This window comes from Cetorhinus maximus, chromosome 21 (assembly GCF_964194155.1).
Source record: "Cetorhinus maximus chromosome 21, sCetMax3.hap1.1, whole genome shotgun sequence".
In the NCBI taxonomy this organism is placed as follows: Eukaryota; Metazoa; Chordata; class Chondrichthyes; order Lamniformes; family Cetorhinidae; genus Cetorhinus; species Cetorhinus maximus.
In genome coordinates, this window is record NC_135899.1 from 68,601,981 (window position 1) to 68,624,563 (window position 22,583).

A 22,583-nucleotide genomic window follows, 5' to 3' on the forward strand; every position below is an offset into this window, starting at 1 on the left:
AGGTCGAGCAACATTTGCTAGTTGCCACAGTGGGACACAGTGATTCTAGGCAGCAACAGCTGTAAGTTTTTATTATCCTGTGTTGTCGTGTGATTACTCGGAGCAGGTGCCAGATGCTAAACTGCAGATCCTGTTTCTCGGAGAGTTTGGTTAAAAGCTGTCAGCCGCATACTGCTGTCAGAAATAGTGCAGCTACTGTTGTGTTAAAGCAATTTATTTCAAATCTCCAAAGGTTTAACTAATATCCAAAGAACATTTTCAAACTCTGGTGACATTGTATATCACCATTCCATTGCTGTTAAAGAAAGTTACCATTGTTCCATGTGCATTGCCACAGTCACACTTGCTGCATTTTTCTAATATGAAATATCCTGCCAAATTATATATATTGCATTTTGAAGAGTTTGGGTACAAACACTAATATACGTTGGCTGCAAACATAGATCACTTGTGTTAACCCAGATGAGAGGCTGTGACTTCATTTTTAAATTATGAAGGTTCATTTTGTTACAGATAAATAAGAAAGAAGGTGGGGGGAGGGGACACAGCAGGCAGTTGGGCAGTTTAAATTGACTAAGTTACTTACCCGCCCTGGAGGCATTGGGAGTTAACCAATCCCAATTGTAACCTGGTTTATTGAGTAAGCAGCAAACGCATAAGGATGTACAAACAGGAGTAGGACATTCAGCTCTAGAACTTGTTCTGATTATATCATGCCTAGTCTGCATCTAAACTCCATTTTCCACCTCTTGCTGCAGTGATACACTTACCTAGAGTTACCTGGCTGACCTTCAGAGTTCTGATGAAGGGTAACATAAATTGCAAGATCTGAGCAGTTTGTTATATTGCCTTCTCTGTTGAGGAGGTGTATAGTTAGGTGGCATAGTGGTATTGTCACTGGACTAGTATTCCAGATACCCAGGATAATGCTCTAGGGACCTGGGTTTGAATCCCACCACGGCAAATGGTGAAACTTGAATTGAATAAAAATCTGGATTTAAAAGTCTGATGATGACCATACAATCATTGCCGATTATCGTAAAAACCCATCTGGTTCCCCATCAGGGAAGGAAATCTGCTGTCCTTACCTGGTCTGGCCTACATGTGACTCCACACCCACGGCAATGTGGTTGACTCTTAAATGCCCTCTGAACAAGGGCAATTAGGGATGGGCAATAAATGGTGGCCTAGCCGGCGACGCCCACATCTCATGAACGATTAAAAAAAAATAATGGCTGCCAGTTGAGCATGTGCTTACTCAGCGCAATATTCATGGGATATTCCTTTGATGGAATTTTCTTTTACGTTTCATTTGAGGAAAATTTAAGGGATGAAGGGTGAGATTTTCCGGCTCTGCCTGCTGCTAGGATCGTCCGGTCCTGCCGAAGGATGTTTGGCTGGGCCGCTGAATCTCCCGCGGTGGGTCCCGCCACGATGGAACTGGAAAATCCCAGCCGAAGAACATTGATTCATTTTTGGAACCCCTAAGTTGATTTTGAGGAATTTTGCGCAATTTGAAAGATTGGTGCACGTGCAGGTCATATTAATTTGCACAGTGAGTCAGCATGGTTCGTAATTGGCAAAAATGGCACCAAAGGCATATTTGGGAACAATGGGGGAATTCAACCCTAACAAAAAGAACTGGGGTACCACGAGCAATGATTGCACATTTGGCTGAAAGCGAATAAAATAGGAGGTGAGGATAAAGTAAATACTTTCCTCAACATGAGGGATTAGATGCTTTTGATGTCGTTTTTAACCAATGTTGGCCACAAGACACCAGTGCGATGGACTATTCTGAATTAGAGTTTCTGGATTCGTATTATGGCTTGACTAAGAAGGAGATTGCACTGAGAGTTGCATTCCATGAAAGGAAGGAGTTGCCAAGTGAGACTGTTGCAGATTACATTCTCGAATTAAAGAAATTCTCTTGCCCCAGCGTATGGTGCAAACTTAGAAGGCAACCTTAGAGACACATTCACAGGAGGCATACGGAACAATATAGCCCAGGCCTTGCTTTTGGGAAAAGGCAATAATCTGATATTGAAAGAGGCCTGTGATGAGGTTTGTGAAAGAGATCAGTTCAAAATGCAAGTTAGTTGTTTTCCTGAGCTGGCAGGGGAGGTCCACCAGACTTCATCAAGATCCAGGTCACAGCAGCCAAGTTCACAGTCTCAGAGTCAGACATTTAGAAGCTATGGTAGTCACCAACCATTTAAATGCCCCCATTTCCAGTCAAGGTGCTAGGCCTGTGGGAAAGTCAGTCATACCCAGACAGTGTGCAGGAATAGAGGAAACAGCAAAGCTCCAGGTGGCAGCAATGCACAAGGTTGAGGTCGAGGTAGATCTAACTCTAATTCATCAGTCTGGAAATCCTTGAATACGCATGTGATACATGTGGAAACAGAAGGTGATGTTATCGAGCAGGAAGATAAGAGTTGTACTGAGCCAGGGCAAGAGAAACAGCTCATGGAAGATGAGATTAAAATGGATGAAGATATAATTCCAGCACCCACGGTAAAAAAAATGAAAGTTGGAAACTCTCAACTTTCTTTAATTGTGCAGCAGTATCTGTTATCTCAGGAGGGTACAAGAAATCCTTCACTCACATTACCTTATACAAAACTAGCATGAAACTAACTAGTTATTCCAATAAAAGCATTCCAGTGTTAGTGTTGTGGAATACAATGATGCAGCCTGTCACTTACCATTGGCAATAGTAAGAGAACAAAGTCTCCCTGATGGGAAGGAATAAATGTGGTTAAACTGGGCCTAATTAGTAACAGCAGGGATCAGTAAGAGTACGTGTGACATTGAGCAAGCGCTAAGAGCACAAAGTCGTCATTAAGCAAGAAGGACCAAATGATGGAATTAGCCATCAGAATGATATTGAATATTGTAAGTCAGCAGAACATGCAGATGCAGACCTTCTTTCACAATTTCCCATGAATACTGATTTACCTTTAGCCACTGAGTTGCCTGTGAAGTATTTTACATACACAAATGACATGCCAGTGTCTGCCAAAAAATTTGTGAAGAAACACGCAAGGATGTGGCACTCAGTAAAGTGTTCAATTGTGTAATGAATGGCTGGCTTAATGAGTGTGATGATCAGAAATTTCAGGACTATTTCCCACATTGAAATGAACTGAGGGCAGAATCTTCTGTTCAGCGAGAGGGGGCACCCCGTGCCATTTAGATTTTCAGGTCGGTGGGCACGAAGGCGAGTTGGCTGCGTGCCCGCTGACCTGTCAATGGCCTATTAAGGCCATTAAGAAACTAATTGAAATCATTAATGGACCTGCCTGTCCAATCTTAAGGTTGGTGGGCAGGCCGGGAGCCCTGGTTTCCGGGTTTCTGAAAAAGCATGAAACCTCATCCACGGGCGGGATAAGGTTTCATGAGTGATTTAAAAATCTCGGAATATTTCAGAATAAAAGTTATGGACATGTCCCAGCTCATGTGACAGTGTCCCATGAGGGGACATGGCAGCGAAATTATTTTCTCATCTTTATTTGAAGTTTCAAATCTGAGCCGATCTCCCTGAGGCGTCACTTTGCCTTAGGGAGATCTGTGTGCTCTTTTGTGCGCATGCACGAAAGAGCGCACTCCTGGCTAAGGGAATCCCGCCCCACCTGCACAGGGAGCGCATAGCGCTTCCTGGCGGACGTCACGCTGGATGGGCCTTAATTGGCCCACCCAAGTAAAATGGTGGTGCACACCCAACCGGAGGTGCCAATCGGGAACCCGTCCGCCCGCGCCCACTCCCGCACATCCCCCCCAATGGGGGAAAATGTTGCCTTGAGTGTAAATCAAAGCTGTTTCTTATGGGGTTTAAGGGTCATTATTACACCGAGATTTAGAGAGATTGTTAGAGGAACTTCATTAAGAGCACACACATATAGTTCATATGAAAGCAGTAGCACAAAGCTATTTTTGGTATCCAAAGGTAGATTGAGATATTGAAGAGCTGGTGAAAAGTTGTGAAGTGTGTCTCAGAATGAGAAATAATCCAACCAAAGTTCCCTTTCATTCCACGGTCAAACTCAAGGAAACCATGGGAAGAAGTACATGTTGTTTTTCTTGAAGTCGGAGGGAAAGAGTACTTTGTTTTGGTCGATAACTATTGAAAGTGGATAAATGTTGAATCTATGCCTAAACCACAAGTGACAAAATTATTGAGGTTTTGAGAAGTTGGTTTGTAATTTATGGATTGGCCAGATGTTTTTCGTGTTAGGTAATTGTCCACAGTTTATATCAGAAGAGTTTGAAATATTTCTGAGTAAAGGACACTCTAACACCACCATTTCAGCCAGCATCAAATCGTACTTCAGAAAGAAGTGTACACATTGCGAAGAGCTCTTCACAGAAGTACTTGCTAGGTGACAAGTTGAGCAGTGATTTCCATGTTTCCCACCTTGTGAGTTAGTGTTTAAACACATTCCCAGGACAAAGTTTAGTTTGCTTAAGTCTGTTGTCAATAGCAAAATAAGAGAAAAGCAAGATATTGTGAAAGTGAGTCATGATATATGAAACATGAATCTTAGAGAATTCTATACGGGTCTGAAGGTCACGGTGAAAAACCATTGAGATATAAGGACAAGTATGTGGAGTTGTTGTAAAGAGACTAGGTAAATTCACATATCTAATGAAGATTAGAAAGGTACTCCATCAGTGTCATGTAGATTATTTGCTTGAAAGGGGAAACCTGATAAAGGAAGAGCATGAAAAATCTCCTATAGTCCAAATTTTTTCTCCAGCCCAAAGTGAAAATCGGGAAGAAAGTATAAGTCAGAAAGAAATTGAAAACTTGCCAGTATTACAGAATCCAGCAGTAGAGCAGAGTAAGTCAGGGTCTTTGATTAAGACAAATCAATCGATGTCACTGTCCCAACCATTATGTGGAGTTGATAGTCAAAGTTCAGATTTGACATAGTCAGAGATATTGAGATAGCAGAGTCAAGCTAATGGAAATGGAAGGAGATACCCAGATAGGTTAAATGAAAGTATGTAGGAAGGAAAATGGAAAAAGTTGTTCTTTTCATTATTTCTTGTCATGATATTTTTGTTAAACACACACTGGTGTTAAGGAAAAACAATTTTTAAATGTAAATTTTGGTTGTGATTACAGTAAAAACAAGTATAATCTCCAATGTGTTAAATTTTCTGGTATCGTTAATTTTGGTTTAGTCACACGTTGGGTGCGCACCCGACACGCACGAGCGTGATATGACACGCGATGAAGTCGGGCGTGTGTCCCGTCACCACGCACCCTTGCGATATTTCGCTAGGCGGGCGCACGATGAACATGGAGGCCCACCCGCCATTAATTAACGGGCCAGTTAAGGCCCTTGAGACACCAACTGTCTGGAAGTTTACATAGCCCATGCGATTTCCAGGGCATCGCACAGACACAACGGGCAGGCGGGTAGGCTACATTTTCAAAAACCTCATCCACAGGCGGGATAAGAGGGGTGAGTGGGCTCGCTAATGCGAGTTGTTTGTACTTTAGCTTCTAAGTTGCTGCTGCTTGCTTGTGTGAACAGGACATCTTCATTTTGCTTCAGAGCTGCTTTGACAGAAATAAGAGGCTTCAGTTCAGGACTCCGGAGGAGTCATACCACGTGGGGCCTTCCAGGTATCAGACAGCCTCCCCTTACCCTGGGAATGGGGATTGTGGTCTCCGCTGGAGGCACCTCCTCTGAGGAGGAAGAGAGGGGCAGAAGGGGGAGGAGGCCAGGTGTCCCTATTCAGCCTCCAGGGGAGCGACCTGTGGGAGAACAGGCACAGGCACAAGGGGCGCAGGACCAACAGGATGTCCAAGGCGGAAGGGGCCGCAGAAGACGCCACTATCCTGCTGCCAGGGTTTACAGGCACCGATGCAGCTACCTCAATATGTCTGAGGTGCAATGCCGAAGGAGGCTCCGCCTCTCAAGGGAGACAGTGACCTCCATCTGTCAGAGGTTCGGCCCTGAGATCAGCTCCGACTGTGTGGGTGGACACCCCATGCCAATAGCGCTGATGGTCACAGTGGCCCTCAACTTCTATGCCTCTGGCTCTTTCCAGGTGTCAGTGGGTGATCTTTGTGGAGTCTCCCAATCAGCTGGCCACAGTTGTGTCAAGCTGGTGACAGACGCTCTGTTCAGGCGTGCATTAACTTTCATTCACTACCACACGGACGAGGCCAGTCAGGCAGAGCGAGCCAGAGGCTTTGCAGCAATTGCTGGGTTCCCCCGCATCCAGGGTGCAATCAACCGCACACATGTGGCTATCAAGGCTCCAGTGGGTGAGCCCGGTGCCTTCGTCAACAGGGAGGATTCCACTCCATGAACTTGCAGATAGTGTGTGATCACAGGATGCTGATTCTACAAGTCCGTGCAAGGTACCCTGGCAGCTCCCATGATGCTTACATCCTCAGACACTCCCAGGTGCCGAGGCTCTTCAGTGCTCCAGCCCGACTGGATGAATGGCTGCTGGGTGACAAGGGCTATACCCTCAAAAGATGGCTCATGACGCCTCTCCGCCAACCAAGAACAGAGGCCGATCAGAATTACAAAGGAGCCATGCCTCCACAAGGGCAGTGGTAGAGAGAGCCATAGGTCTTCTCAAGATGCACTTCCGATGTCTGGACCATTCAGGGGGCGCACTGCAATACCCCCCAGATCGCGTGTTGCTGATAGTGGTTGCATACTGCGCTCTCCACAATCTGGCGCTGGAAAGGGGGGATCCAGTGAAGGAAGACGATGTTGACGCAGCTGCTCTGGCAACAGGCGATGATTCCAGTAGTGAGTCCGAGGACGATCACGGTCAGGAGAACGCTGAGGGGATAGACACAGACCTGGACAACCCCCAGGAAGGCAGGGACACCTGGGAGGCTTTGATCCAACGCTCCTTCAGCTAGCCTGTCAAATAAGAGCCACCACCACATGCCAGTGCTGCAGGCTCCATACTCGATACCTGACAGGAACATTTGCTTGGTGGACATGCACTATGTACCATTTCCATAAAGTTCAATGATCAAACAAGTCACCCAAAACATTAAGGGTTACCCTGCACCAGCAGAACAAATGAAGCACCCAGAGGCTTGTTGAACAGAAACACATTTAATGCTGTGGTGCCTGGCATGCACAATACAAATTAAATTGATGGGTGTTATCCATCACACCAAATAACATTTAACGTAAAAGTGGAGGAAAAATTGTCACCAGTAATGAGCCCGTGTTGTGCTTAAGGTGCTTTAAGTTTTCGCTTGCGGGTGCTATGTCTAGGTTCTCCCCCCTCGCTGGCACTGGCATTGGAGACAGCCTGCTCATTCTGCTGTCCTGTTGGCCTTGATGACCTTGGTGGGCATCCTCTGGCCTGTGTGCTGGCTCCGCTTGGGAGGGAGTGGCCAGTGCCATAGCTGGCATCTCCCCAGTCACCACAGCCTCATCAGATGGCACGGTCACTGGCAGAGGAGCAGAGGAGCTGCTGCCATTATCCAGAGCACCCTGAGAGGAGCCTGCAGAGATGACAGGCAGCTCGTGCACCAGCAAGAGGTCGCTTTGGACCTCCCTGTTCACCATTGATGGATGGTCACCTAGCTGGGATACTGGGTGCCTAAACCATCTCCCACACTGACAGTGACCACCTGAGGTCATTGATGGTGTGAGGGCTTGCAGGTCCGAGCGCATCCCCAGGAACCCCTGATTCAGCTCCTGGAGGAGCCTCTCCATGAGAGTCGCCACTCTCTCCATGGAGAAGGTTGTGCGCTCAGCCATGAGGGTCAATGCAGTGGTCATGCTCTGCAAGGAATCCTCCACAACGGAGGCCATGGCACACATTCCCTCATGTATCTCCGCCAGATCCTCCCGCACATCCTGCTGGATATCCAGCATCTGCTGCCTTAGGGACTCCAGAGGCCCATCAGCCCCCGACTGAGCATGTTCCTGGTCCCCAGCAGCCCTCCAACTGCCAACACCCTAGGCACTCTCTGCCTCCGCCTGCACCTCAAGCGAGTGTGAAGTGCCCTCACCAATGTGCACCGAGATACTTGCCGCCAATGTAATGCGCACCAAGGTGCTGGTATCTGCGCTGGTGCCTGCTTGGCTGAGAGGGTGTGATGCAGGTGCGTTGTGATGGTTGATGTCCTCTGGGGTCAGTGGTGGGCCTTCAGGCTCCTCACCTCGATGGGCTGCTGGTGAGCCTGAAAGGAAGAACAAGGACATGTCATTACTTGAAGTCATTACACTGTTACTGTTCATGCCTGGCACCCGGACCAGGGTGCCCTTGTCTCTCCATTATCAATGGGGATTCCATGTTCAAGGTTCACATCAATATAGAGACTACAGTGGAATGGTTGCTATTACAGACATTCTGACCTCAGTGCACTGCACGCTTACCTCCCTGTGACACTCCAACCACACCACGGCTGGTTGACCTAGGCGCATGGCGCCTCTCCAACTCCAGAACCTCCTGCTCATATCGAGTTAGGAAGAGTATGTGGGGCGATCCACCGCCAGTCCACAACCTCTCGACATTGTTATGGGATGTCTTCTCCTGAAAGGACAGAGGAGCATTGATTAGTCCACCCTGTATCTGCATTGCCATTGCAGCCTGACCAACCCCACCTGAGGAACACCTCACAGGGCTCAGCTGATTCGTGACCCTGGAGCCACAAGACACTCATTCCAAGCTGCCAGGGCTCACCCTCTTGCCCAGATGCTGCCTCATTGACATTTGCCACTCACACTCTAAGACCTCTGAGGTTCAAGTGGGTGGGGTGGCTAAGTGACCCACGCCAACAGGGTACTTGCCCTTCCCGATCGCAGGAGATCATTGAAGCGCTTACAGCACTGCACCCATGTGCACCTCACCACATCATGGGAGCTCACCCTGGATGCCACCTCCTCCCAGGCATTTTTGGTGAGGTGGGGGGGCCTCCCCCTCCCGTCTCTGGGGACAAGGATCTCTCTCCGTGCTGCCACCTCCTCCAGGAGGGCAGCAAGACACTCGTCAGAAAAACCCGGGGCCAACTGCCTCGCCGACCTGCCCTCCCGCCTGCCGTGTTCACCAGTAACGAGGCTCCATGACGAGGTGCGTCCGCTTCACTGGCAGCCTTCACATGGCTGCCGCAGCCGCTTTTGAATCGGCCACCGGGTCACCATTGGACTCGGCGGACATTGAGCCCCCGTCCGCCCCTCCTTGCTGTTGCATCTTGCACTGGGCAGACCTTAATTGGCCCACCCATGTAAAATCGCGGCGCGGAGCCGATCGTGGGCAGCGGGCGGCGTCCCAACTGCTCCCACCGAGCCCGCACACCGACCGTAAAATTCTGGCCAATGTATTTCGGAAACTTGTGTACATGTACCATTTTGCAGTTTAATGTAGACGTTTTTTAAGTGGGGAGGGAGTGTGGTATATTTCAAGATCTGAGCATCTTATTATATTGCTCTCTCTGCTGGGGAGGTGTAAATAAAGTTAGTTCAGTAATGAGCACACGGAGCCTTTTCTCAGTGCGATACACAGCAAATGGTCATTGACTTGAAACGTTATCTCTGTTCCTCTTCACAGATGCTACCCGACCTGCTAAGCGTTTCCAGCATTTTCTGTTTTTATTTCGGATTTCCAGCTTCTGTTGTATTTTGCTTTTGTAAAAATCCATCAATCTCTGTCTTGAAAAATTACATTGACTGACTTAGCATCCACGGCCATTTGGGAAAGTGAGTTCTGGATTTCCACAATCTTGCTCATGACATGGTATTTATATGTTCTTCCTGAAGCATGGTGCCTAAAACTGAATGTGGTATTTCAGATGGGGTCTGACCTGATGGGGTCAGTAAAACTGATGCATAACTTTTTCCCTTTTGCATTTTAACCTCGAGATAAAGGTCATTATCCTTTCTGATTATTTTTTAAACCATTTTTGCACTTTTTATGCTTTGTGTACTTGGACACCCCTTCCAGTTTTTCTAGTGTCTTGCCATTAAGAGAAAATACCAATTTGACTTTGCTAGATCCAAAGTCGATAACATCATGGCCCAAATTTTCAGGTGTCTGAATCGTTGGAGATTGGACGCAAGTTGCGAGATGTGGATCCCGCAGAAGTCCTGGTGTAGACACATGCGTGATAACTGGCTGGGAAGCTTAACTTCCAATGGGCTGATTTGCGCTGCTGGGGGTTCACTGTGGAAGTCTCTGACACTGAGTTTGGCATCAGAGATTTTGGCCAGGTATGCAGACTTACTTATGCACTTGCCCTGGAAATGTTCTACTGGTTAATACCTGGTCTAACTCTAAGATTATCCAGCATAGCTGTACTTAGTACCATAACCACCAATCACCACCACCACCACCCACACCCCCACCCCACAACAATCATTCCAACCTAAATACCATCCAGTTGCCCACCTCACCCACCCACTCATCAACACTGAAAGACTTGGACCTTTAAAAACTGAATATAGTAGCTATTGTCATCAAAAGGTAACATGTCTTCTCCTCATTGATTTTTCTTGTGCTTGACCGTCTTCTCCGTGGATGTGAGGTTGACCCATTAATGTTTCAGCCAAGATCAGGTCAGGCTGTAGAAATCTTCACAGGCAGCAGCATCAACCTTGGCTAGAAGATCCGAGCCCATATTTCCCTGCATTGGGCTCCATGAGATCTCCCCAAAGCCGCAGGGGACCATTTTTACATATGTCAAAAAGCAGAATACTGTGTATTCGGGAAACCTGAAATAAAAACAGGAAATGCTGGAAGTACTCAGCAGGTTATGGCACCATGTGCAGAGAGAAACAGTTAATGTTTCAGGGCTGTGATCTTTCATCAAAAATCACAAACCTGAAACGTTAACTCTGTTTCTCTCTTCGCAGATTCTGACATGACCCTGCTGAGATTTTTCAGCATTTCTGTTTTTATTTCTTTTCTACATATGCATGTCAGATCCCGGTAATATCATTAGGACCTGATTGCAATTTTAACTGGATGGTCTGAGTCAGAAGCACATTGCATCCCTGCTAGTTGTAGACAGCAGGGCAAAGGAACAGGACCAGAAGGGGCCAGTTTTTTTTTTATTTTGAGGCAGGAGTGCACTGCCCGACCTCCTTATTAAAGTTTAGACCTCCCCTGTCACAGATTTGCCCTCCTTGCTGATGGCAAGACCTCACTAGATGCCGCCAGCAAATGATCCTGCCATCAACATCCGGTCGACAGGCAGCTTCTAGGTTGTGTTTTTCGAGTGCTTCCTTTGATCCCTGTCCACAACAGGTGGGAAGTCAGCTGTCAGAGACTTAAACATGGGTGGAGAGTTAAAATAGCATGGATTTCATTTCTGGAGCGCTATTATCCACCCACTCAATACCCAACTGCTATGTGTTCAAGATTGTCTGACAGAATTTTTACATGATAAACTGGTAATGTTTTTAACATGTTAAAAATCACTGATAAGAGGATTGTACCAAAGTACAATATTTTGAAAAATAAATCCAGCATCTACTGTATCAGGTATTACGGTTAGACAGGTGTTTGTTACAACTTTAAAACAAGATATTTGGAGCAGGGTAGCTCTACTGATATTTATTTCCCACTCAAGCCTCACTGATTCCATTCCCAGTGAATGATCTTAAAATGCTTCTTTCCCTCAGTGTTGCATTGCCAGTTCTTGTCTAAACTACTTGTTATGTGTTTTAAAAAAAAACAAAAAGACAGCTTTCATGATCAGTTCAGCTTAGCAGCGTCACCTTCTCTTTGCTGATCACTGATGGCTGTGGAGGAGCCTGTGGCCTACCCAGTTAAGAGAAGAACTGCAGTCCCTAAGTTTAGGGAATCTATATAAATCGAAACTAAAGTTTAATGATTATAGAAAAAAAGCATACAATTTTGAAGTATTTACAAGCTAAAATTTGAGTTTTAGAACCAAAGTCTTAGACACAGTTTAAACATGCTTTCATCAAATGTTTAGGTTATTAGGTTTTTTAACAGCTTACTTTTAAACTGTGTTTTATTATTTGTTCGTAGATCACCTTTTCTACCAGGATAGAGCTAGATGAAGACAAGGTAAGTATAGGCCAGTAAGGTGATTACAAAATGTGTAACTCATTAATAGTTTCATCTGTAACTATTAGTTAACCAGTTGTTGCTACATGAACTAGGTCTAACAAATATTCCCCTGGCAGTGATGCACATCTATGTGTATTATCTGACCAAATTCAGGATCTGGACAGGACAGCTGAAGGACCAGCTCAAAGGTCAGATTTCTCAGTTTTTGGGTTTCTTCTCTATTTGGAAATTCAGTACACATGCAGGATGTGTGTTTTAATCATGTGCTGTGCTTACTGTGAAATGAATGCTCAAGGAAGCAGAAATGCATTTGTGGTGCTTAAGTTGTCTCACTTAAAATAACAGCAATGACAAAAAGAAATATATGACACAAACTCTCAGTCTAAGAATAAAATATTTTAAAGCAACCATTGTGTCCAGAACTGGAACGTTTAGGCAGAGTGTAAGATAAGATTTATGCTTTCCTTACAAATCAATATTTTCAAAACTGCGTTTTCCAGTTTTTTTCTGGGTACCCCTTCAAAGTAACATCAAGAAAATGGAGCATGATAAAAACGCACTGAGCCCACGACAGTTTTAAGAATAGTTTTAATAAAGCTCATGTTTCAAAAAGGTATGACAGCCTTGTGAGTCCTCGGTGAAATGGTTTGAAAATATCCTGTACAGGTCAAGCACCTCCTTGAAAGGAAAAGAAAACTTAAGGTGCGAAAGATAGTTGCAGGTGCAGGAGCTTGAGGGTAAACCCCAACAATTGCATTAATCACAACTCTTAGGGCAGAATTTTACGGTCCCCTTTCGGTGGGGACGGGGCTGTAAAATGCGGCGAGACATTCTAAACCCCATTGACTCCAGCGGGAACGTAAAATCCTGCCATCGCAACATTCTGCCCTTAAGATTTTTACAGTTGAGTTTTTCCTTTTTCCTGTACAAAATGTATTATTTACACATAACAAGCCAAAAAAAGTGCACCGATAATTTGTCAATGCTGATCTGATTTATTCTCCTAATGAATGCAGTTTCTCTAACATTTTTCTACTTATGGATTATATCCATCAGATCACACAAGGGATGGTGATAACTGCTGGCCTTGCAGTGCCCATAGCTTGACAGCAATTATAAGCAGGCTTTTGGTTGACCTTTTTCTCTCCTGAGCCCCGGGCACCACAGATAATTGTAGCACCTCTTTTGCTCCCATAGTTGAGACAAGTTAAATCAATTAGGGCCCGAATTTTGCTGTGGGCATCAAGACCTTAACATCAGGGTGAAAAATGAGTCCTGAGCTCTCACTTGCTGGCAGCAGAACTGCCTCCGCAATTTTACCACAGGCGGCCTCTGAAGCTGATGCTGAAGGCCTAATCAGCAGCTCTGAAGCCTCAGCAGTGCCACCGGGAGGGGAGGTTGCTACTGAGGAATGCATGAGGCCTTGCGAGCTTGGACAGGAAAGCTTAGAAAAAAATATTTAAAAATCAGCAGGGGACTGAGGGGCAAAGGGGAAACCCCTCTAGAAACATCGTTGGAGCAGCAGAGGCTGCTTTCCCTGCCCGTGGCCCCTTCTTTGGGCCAAAGAACCTCTGGTTCCAATGGCCCTCTGGGCTGTTACAGGGATGTCATTTCCGTTTAGCTGGCAGCTTCCCTACACTGTAGGGAGGTTCGCCCCATCATAGGCAAAATGTCGACAGCTTGGTAAAATGGCCCTAAATTGGGTCTTTAATAATTCTGCTGCCCGCCACTTTGGAGTAGGCAGCCTCTCCGCATCCAATCCCGCTGCTGGTAAAATGCTCTGGCGACAGGACCCCATCTGGAAGCCCACCTAACCGGTTCCCTGCGACTTTACCACCACCCCCACTTCTGAGCCCTCCTTCCAGCCACTTCTGAGCCTGTCTTCCAGGGCCTGGTAAAACCTGAGCCAAGGTATCAAAGCTGAAACTTCTTAAATAAACTTGCTGAGCCATTGATGGGGCCCTGAAGCAGAAGTCTGAAACATTAAGAAGACTGACTAAACTAAATTATCCTCAATTTTATTCGTTAGTTTAATATTCATGAATTTTTTTTCAGGCAGGTTTAAGTTTTCTGTTTCATGTCAACATGAAACAGAATTATAATTAAAATTGAACATTCGTGCTGATAAACCTTGGAATATATTTTCTCTGGATCAAGTACTATGTGTTCTTATAACTCTAACGTGCAGTGGGAATTTTTACTTGACTTTTTGACCTAACAGTTTGGGTTGTGCTACATCTTAACCATGGGGCTTTGTTCTGGAGATGTCTCAGTGCAAATACATTTTTTGTGTTTAATAAGGAGATGTGGCAGTGTACACACAAACTCCCAGTGCTCTTCTCTCTTTTCAGCTGACACAGTTTTCTTTCACTATGTATATTACTTTCTACCCAGTATTAACGATAATAATACATTGGTAATCCATGGCTAATAATTGGCCTTTAATAATGAACTTGGCTAACCAAAAAATCAAACACTGCGTATACAATTTTTTTCTGTTGCAGGACATTAATTAATATCCCCATCATGAACCCTATTGCTTGTATGCTGGGTATCTAGATTGTAAATTAATGCTACATCTAATTGCTCCCCTCTGCTCTGGTTAAGAGCTGAATAGCTTCCATGAGTAAAGGACACCAAGGAAATTGTGTTCCAATTTTGCCCAATCATATAAATAAAATAAAATAATCTTTTGTCAAAACATCGATTTGAGTAGGCCAGATTTTTAGTAGTCCTTAGACTCTGCTATGTCCATATAGGGTTAGGCTTGCCTGGCCCTACATTTCGATAGACCCCTCAAAATAGCTGCAACTGATAATTGGCAGGCACAATCTAAAATTCATCACTAACCACTGAAGCTTAATAATTGTCATCCAAATAAAGCTGAGAGAGAACAGTATCAGTTGTTTTAAACCAGGGTTATTGCAAAGACATGTACGTTAAGCAGTGAAGCTGACTTTGTTTAGTCTATCAACAGGATGCTAAGCATAGATCCAGCTCAACTTGGACTCTTGCATCCACTTCAAGAACTCCTGGAATAGACTGTAGCCACTCTGATAATAACAACAACTTGCATTTGTATAGCACTTTTATATAGTGAAGCATACCAAGACACTTAACAGGAGTAAAATTAGTCACAAATTGACAACTATGGGCAGAATTTTCCGGTCCTGCCAGTGACAGGTTTTGTGGCGGGCAGGGGCAGAAAATTTGGAGAGAGGCCAAAAATCTGATTTTCACCGGCGGGAACTCAGTTCGGGATTTTCTCCTCCCCACTTTCATGGCGGGCTGATGGCGGGTCCGGTTTCCCACGGATCCATGTCGGGAACTCCATTTGCATACATTACCATGTCATGAATACTCATTTAAAACGCTACTTGTCAGAATCACTGTTTTCCCCCTGCCAATCTTGTGCTACGCCAGTGGGGAATTGCACTGATTTAAATCACATTTGGAAATAAGTGGCATACAGCTGTCCGCCCTCACTTCGAGGCGAGTGCAACAGTCAAAGCTTACCTGTAACAGCGCTGCTCCAGTTTCTCAGCACTGGCGGTGTACCGTCACGCTGGTGGGGGGGGTGGTAGGGTTGGTCTGCTCACGGAGGGTGGCTCCGTGCTCAGGGAGGGCAGCACTCAGTGTGTACTACAGATCTCAGGCAGGGCTGCACTCTGAAACAGAGGCCAGCATTGCAACCCAGAGGTGGGGGGCAGGGTAGGATCACAGAGACATGAGTGACAATGGGGTATGGTGGGGTTGGAAGGGGGGAAGGATGACAGAGACATGGGGGGGGGGGACAGTGGGGTTGGGTGGTAGGGGGGGAACAATGACAGGCAAAGGGAAGACCCGAGGGTGGGGAAGCTGGAGCTCAACAAGGAAGACTAGAATGCAGACACAGGAGTGGGTAGATGAGAATCAAAATGTATGAATGGGAGGGGATGCGCGCAGGCTCTGGAATAGGAGGGGTGGGGTGGGGCTATGTGTTTGTGTAACCCATCCTTCTTGTGCTACACTGAGACCCATTTTTGGTGGTGGGGGGGTGGGGTGTGTTGGGGGCGGGGGGGGTTTGGGGGTGGTGGGGGGGTGGATAGTGTGGAGGGAGACTGTGTGTCATGATCAGTCATGAAGGAACTGGAGAGTTCACTGAAAGACAGTCATAGTCCCTGGGCTGGGGCTAAGAGGTTAGAGTGAGAGATGAAAGACAGTCCTGGGGCTTTGTGGGCTAATGTCTTGCTCAAGGGGCGGGGGCAAGGCCTGTGTGCTCAACTGGGATAAGGCACAGCTTGGCATGCAGGGCGTGTTCATTGTCTTATAGTTGGTGGCGATGGGCTTGTCTGGCTCAGTACTGGGCAGCAGATGGGATGGTCATGGTTAGGGGAGGCACCTGCAGCCTGTAAACGGGGAAAACATAAAGTTGGGGGCAGGTGCTCAAAGCTCTCCTGCGGCAGGGGGGTGCTCTCCTCTGTATGTCACCACGCACACAACCTCGTTGACAGAGGGAGGGTTAAGGCTGGTCTCCAAATAAAAATGCAGCACCACCATTTTGAAAGCCTGAAGTTGTTGCACAGTTTAAAATCGAAACTGGAAAAGAATCTGAAGGGGAGCGGTCTGAGAGTCTGGGCAGAATTTTCCCTCGGCAGGGGTAAGCGGGAGCGGTCGGGAAGCTGACCGCCAGCCACGATCAGGCCAATGACGGCCCGTCCAGCGTGAAACGCGCGCTGCAGCGCTCAGCACTGCCTGTGTGGGGGAGGAGGAAGGCAAGAGTAAAAGTTCACGCATGCGTGCGGGCGCGCGCAGGAAAAACTCCCTGAGGCACAGAGCTGCCTCAGGGAGGTGAAGATTTTGAACAATGAAAATAAAGAATTTCAAAATGTTTATAACGTGTCCCCTCATGTGACTCTGTCACATGAGCAGGGACATGTTAGAAATTAGTTTTAAAATGTTTTTTAAATCACTGAACGAAGCCTCATCCCCTGCCTGTGGGGTTTCCTAAAAAATCCAAAGGCCCCGCTTGGCCTTTTCGCTGGTTGGCGAGCAGCGGGAAATTTAATTCAATTGGTACTTTAATGGCCTTAATGGGCCTATTAATTGTTGGCGGGCGCGCTGCCAACTCCTGTGTGTGCCCGCCGACTGAAATGTCATGCGAGTGCGCAATGACGTCGGGACGATTGCTCGATGTCATTTTGACGCTCGTTCGGGTTGAGCGCATGGCCACCTAATGAGCAGAATATTCTGCCCAGTGTGGGAGGAACCCACAGCTGGACTAAAGGGCCCTTTCACAGGGCACCCTCAAACTGCTTAGAGTCGCAACGTTGAAATAGAGTCAGAGCTGAGAGAAAAGAGGAGGACTTCAAGGTGCAATTGGAGCCATTGCCTTTTGGTGCACTTTAACGAGAGACTGCAGGAGTCATTGCTTCACAATGCTCAAATGGAGCAGCTGTATTAACAGAGAGGTATGTGAGAATGGAAAATGCAGGCAACTGTAAAGGAAGCACAGCTGCTGCATATCTGCCAGATCATCAATGAAAGCCACTAATGTGTTTTCTCCAATTGGCATGGATTAACAGGCCAAAGGGCATCTAGTCATTGCTGAAGTGCAAGTTGAGCTTAATCAGCGTACAAGATCAGAGATTGCAGGAGCGCCTTTGGTAAGGTGGCACATTTCATGAATGCATCCAAACATCTTCCAACCTCTGTGGGATTGAGATGTCAAGTATCAGGGTTGGCATCTTGGTCACCTAGATCTCTGAGTTTGTGCCTCAGCTACAAGGCTGTACCAGTGAAAAGCTAGCTCTAAGGCATGACAGTGGCTTTCTGTTTGCGAGTGAGAGGTCTACTATATCTGTGCAGCATTCATTAGTCTGTTGGATATATCAGTCCACAGGGAGAAGGAGGGTGAATAATAGAGCGTGCGCTCAATGCTGCCTTGATGGCAGAGATCCAATTGAGGAAGAGGAGGATCTGGTGCTACCTAGTGCAGCTTCAAGAGGAGGCCCAGCCTGAGGTCCATGCACCCAGGGGATGAGGAGGTTAGATCCATCCCACGGAGGTGACTCGCATGACCAAAGGTCTATTGAAGAAGAATTTTCTATCTGGAGATGAGAAAAAGAGAATGCCGTGCACATCTGCGCTTGTCAAGAGATGTGGTGGATCATACCTACCACATACTGTGGGAGGATCTAACAGCCCATGGACTGGGAAGACATCCCCTGTCAGTGTGCCTGAAGGTCACCGCCGCACTCAATTCTTTTGCCTGCGGATCGTTCCAGAGATCCACAGGGGACCTGTGCGGCATCTCAGTTCTCAACACATAAATGTATGAAGGAGGTGACAGATACCCTCTACAGTAAGGCTCATCATTATCACACTCGATGAAGCTAGCCAGGCTGCTAGATTTCTGGAGTTTTCAGCTATCTCAGGCTTTGCTAAAGTACAGGGCGCAATCGATTGTACACATGTAGCTTTGAGAGCTCCATGGCAGCAGTCCCTGACGTTCATTAACAGGAAAGGGTTCCCTGAATGTTCAACTGATGTGTGATTATCAGAAGCACATCTTGCATGTTTGTGCCAGGTACCCTGGGAGTTCCCATGACTCTCACATCCTGAGTCACTCCCAGGTGCCTCACATATTCGAAGGATCTCAGCGATGACAGGGCTTTTTGATTGGGGATAAGGGGTAGCTGCTCAAACGATTGCTCATGACACTAGCGCGTTGCCCTTGGAGTGCCTCAGGGGAGAGGTATAACATGGTGCATAGCTCAACACGATCCATCATCGAGCAGACCACTGGCATCCTGAAGATGCATTTCCGATGTTTGGACCACTCTCTGGTGGGGCTCTGCACCCTCCACAGATGGTGTTCTGCACCATTGTGATTTGTTGTGCCCTTCACAACCTGCTGCTTCAAAGGGGGGGATCCCTTGCCAGAGGGAGACATGGAGGTAGCTCAGAGCTCCTTGGATTGAACGGCAGGAATCTGAACAGGAGAGAGGGTCAGCTTTCACATGAGGATGCCATCGAAGAAGCACGATGTAGAAGACTTGTCCACGCCACACTGATAGCCAAAAGATTCCAGGAGGGGTAAAGTGCAGGCAATGGGACACGGCCACATTCCTTCTGTCCCTCAGTGCCAGGCCAGTGCACTGAAAGGCCTTTACAACTAGTAGCATCGAGAGCAAGTTCAGCATTCGGACTTACACCTTCAACCCTCGTGGTTCACCAGGCCCTAATCTTTGGAAGGGTCAGTGGTGAACCCTGTATCCATGTGCTCTGGGAAGTGAAAGTCGACACAACTTCACAAACGTGTCTTGATGTGGTCCATGCCACCTTAATTAGAAACTTTTTGTGGACATTTGAGATGCGCACATGGTTGGAGAGACCATCATGGCCACAGGTCTTGTGCTTTGGCACTACCAGTGAAGCCAACCCTCTCATTTTGAGAACAATTACAGCTAACCCTCCAGGGCTATTGAACACGACTAACTCCATGTTGTCTTATAAGGAGTAGAGGTTACCGGCGCATTTTGCAAACACTTCCAGTAAAGAGTTTGACACGTCTCCCTGACATAACACAAGGGTCAAGTAACTATCATGACTCAGCTACATGTCACATGAATGTGAGGCTCACAAAGGGATGGGACCACTGAGTGGGAACGTGGCTCATCATCTCAATATGAGGGCACATAGATGCATATGCATGTTTTCAAATGACGAAACCATTCTCATGAACAGCAAAGGTATTTACAAAGGTGCATGATATATACAGTGATTGAACACTATGACCCAGAAGTGATGTCAAAGTTTCTTTAATTTTTCTAACCCTATCGCTATGTCTTGGTGGATCCCCGGCAGACATGGAGGCAGCCTGCTGACTGCTACACCCTGATGTCTTTGGCCCTCCTCTAGAGGGCCAAGACCTGGGAGGGCATCTGCCTGCTTTGGGTCTCCTGCTGTGGGATAGGTGAACCCTCCTTGGTCTGTACAGCAGGAGGTGATGGGGTCACAGGCAGAGGGGATTGGGATCGGCTGGACACTGGGTGGATGGCCCTGGGGCTCCAGCTGCTAGTCCTCCCTATGAGTGCCTGAGGGCCCCGGCCTGACTCCCTGAGGAGAAGGAGCTCCCAGAGGGAGATCAAGGTGCCTCGCTTCCACCCCCCAACCCTGCCCCACCTCGCATAGCCACTGATGGATCTCACCAACACCTATAGTGATGGAGTGCAGGTCCGAGCACAAATCTGGCAGGATCTGCTGGATCAAGATCTCCAAGGCAGCAGCTGTCACCCTTCCCATGGAGACCTCGAGGCACTGGCATGTCAGAGCCATGACATCAGAACATGGACGGACTCCTCAATCCTTCGCTCTAGTCTGTTGACTGCCTCTTGCATCTCTACCTGATTATCTGCTGCCTGCTGTTGCATCTCCAGCATGTTAGAGATGGCCGCTTGCTGAGGCACATCATCTGATTCAGACTCAGCGATTTCCTGATCTCCAGCAGTCCTCCGAGTGCCAGAAACCTGGGCTGTCACTGCTTCCAACCGCTACAGAGCCGTATGCATGAGGTGTTCTCCAGAAAGTGACCCCAAGCCTAATCTAGAACTATGACCCACTGAGGTATGTGTCGCTGCGCCAGTGGAGGGTGCAGGTGAACGCAGTGAAGGATATTCTTCAAATGGATCTTTGACATCCTCCTCTGAGTTGGGGCTTATGTTGCTGCTGGTCTGTCTGGACCTGTTACTGCATGTAAGAGAGAGAAGATAGATTTAATTCATGAGCAGGCTGAATGCAACATTGCATATCACTCACTGTGAATGTCAGGATGTGATCAACTCAAGGACTCATCTGTACTGGCTTGCCAAGAGATGCTGATCTCACCTTCCCCATAGGAGCGATCTCTGTCCTCCCCTGCCAACTTGGTGGCATCCTCCTCCAATTGGGAGAACTCCTGGATGTCGGCCGTCGAGTCTGAATCCTCTCTTTTATCTTCATGCAGGCCAAGCTTGCCCACAACTAGAGGGAATGAAATGTGATGAGAAGGGCTGGGGCAGACATTGGGAAGCATGCTTGCCTCCTGTGTGTGCTGAGCCCTCCCCAGTAAGGATTGAGGATGGAGTTTGTTCAAGAGATGCTGGTGTTGTTAAAGTGTTTGTGAGACAATCAGTGCTGTGTCCCTCGCTAATATTGTGTGAGTGCCCTGAACAGTGTAATCCTTCGAGTGCATGATGCCATTGAGAGTGAGCTGAATGTTGATTTACCCTGGTGGAGCAGATGAGATCATTCATCCTCATCCCACAGTTCTGCACAGGAGTGGGGTTAATTTAAACAGCCCTGTTTTCTCCCCTCTCCACCCGTCCGTAAACAAAGGTTTTAGATTTGATTCCTCCTTTGTAAGTGGTGGCGTATTTCCCAACCCCTCAGTTTTGGTGTGATCCAATTTTATAAGAATGACTCCACAGCAAACTAGAGATAGGATGAAATCCGAGGGTTAGTATATTCATGCATACTCAAATGGGAGGGAGGTTGCTACATAGCCCCCATGCACTCATACAACAAAGAGGGATAGAGGAAAAGATTTACAGGGCAAAGACCACAGAGAAGAATTATTGTTTCACATGTGTCCAGAATCAAAGTCCAATGGTGTATTCCTTCAGAGGTTGGCAGGCTGAACCGGTGACAGATAATTCACTTTTCCAGTAGAGTTGACTTCCAGAGATGAATCAGTCTTGTTGGTGATGATACAGAAGTTCCAGTCAAAACAGTGTAGATGGGGCCAAGTTTTCAAACCTGGATGGAACCTCTTTCCTGTGCTATTTCTTGGTAGATGGAAAAATGGCAGATTGAGCTTTGTAGCTCCACAAGGCAATATTGCTGATGCCCCCAGCTAGGGGTTCATGTCACATGACTCCCACCTCTCCACCCTGGCTGTGACAAAGGGTGTCTATCACTTTGTCTGGGTCCCTGAGATTGTTAATGTTCCAACCATTAAGTCTTGAATGGGAGATTGCAAGGTCCTTTGCCCTCGCAGATGAATTGGCACCAGTTGGCCAGGCCTGGCTTATGAAATGTAGATGGCCTTTGTATAGTTCCCTTTGCATTTGGTCTCTGCAGCCCACAATGGGTCAATAGGGTCTCTTCAGAGATAATGATATATCAATTTCTGCAAAACTGGCATATTTGCTGGTATTATTCAAAGGTTATAGACAGGCATAGCTTCAGCCATTTTAAAAAAGCCCTCTGACACTGCACTGGATGGAATCCTCGGGCAGGTACCCGAAGAGCTGACCTCCCTTGCAACTGCCTCCCTGACCGGTGAGGTGAGGCCAGTGGCCTCATGGAACCATCCCTCGGATAGGAGCCATCCTGGTGCTGGCGGAGTCCACGGATGAGGGCCTCAAGAGAATCATTGCTGAACCTTGGAGCAGCTTTTTTCTTGGGTGCAGCCGTATGAAGAAGTTTCCTGCACACAGCTGGGCTGGAGAGAATGAATGTGTGTGCTCGGTGGCATTTTAAATATGACGCCTGGACAATCGACCCCATTAAGTAACAGTGGG

General features: G+C 47.1%; 1 long non-coding RNA gene across 5 annotated transcripts in view; it reads left to right on the top strand.

Annotated features, from left to right (window-relative positions):
• LOC144695399 (uncharacterized) overlaps window positions 1–22,583 on the top strand; it is a 55,085-nt gene that overhangs the window by 15,733 nt on the left and 16,769 nt on the right. For all 5 annotated transcript variants that reach the window (XR_013579956.1, XR_013579952.1, XR_013579954.1 and 2 more), the window contains exon 2: window positions 11,998–12,036. This is a non-coding gene — a long non-coding RNA (uncharacterized LOC144695399). The remainder of the gene's footprint in view (window positions 1–11,997; window positions 12,037–22,583) is intronic.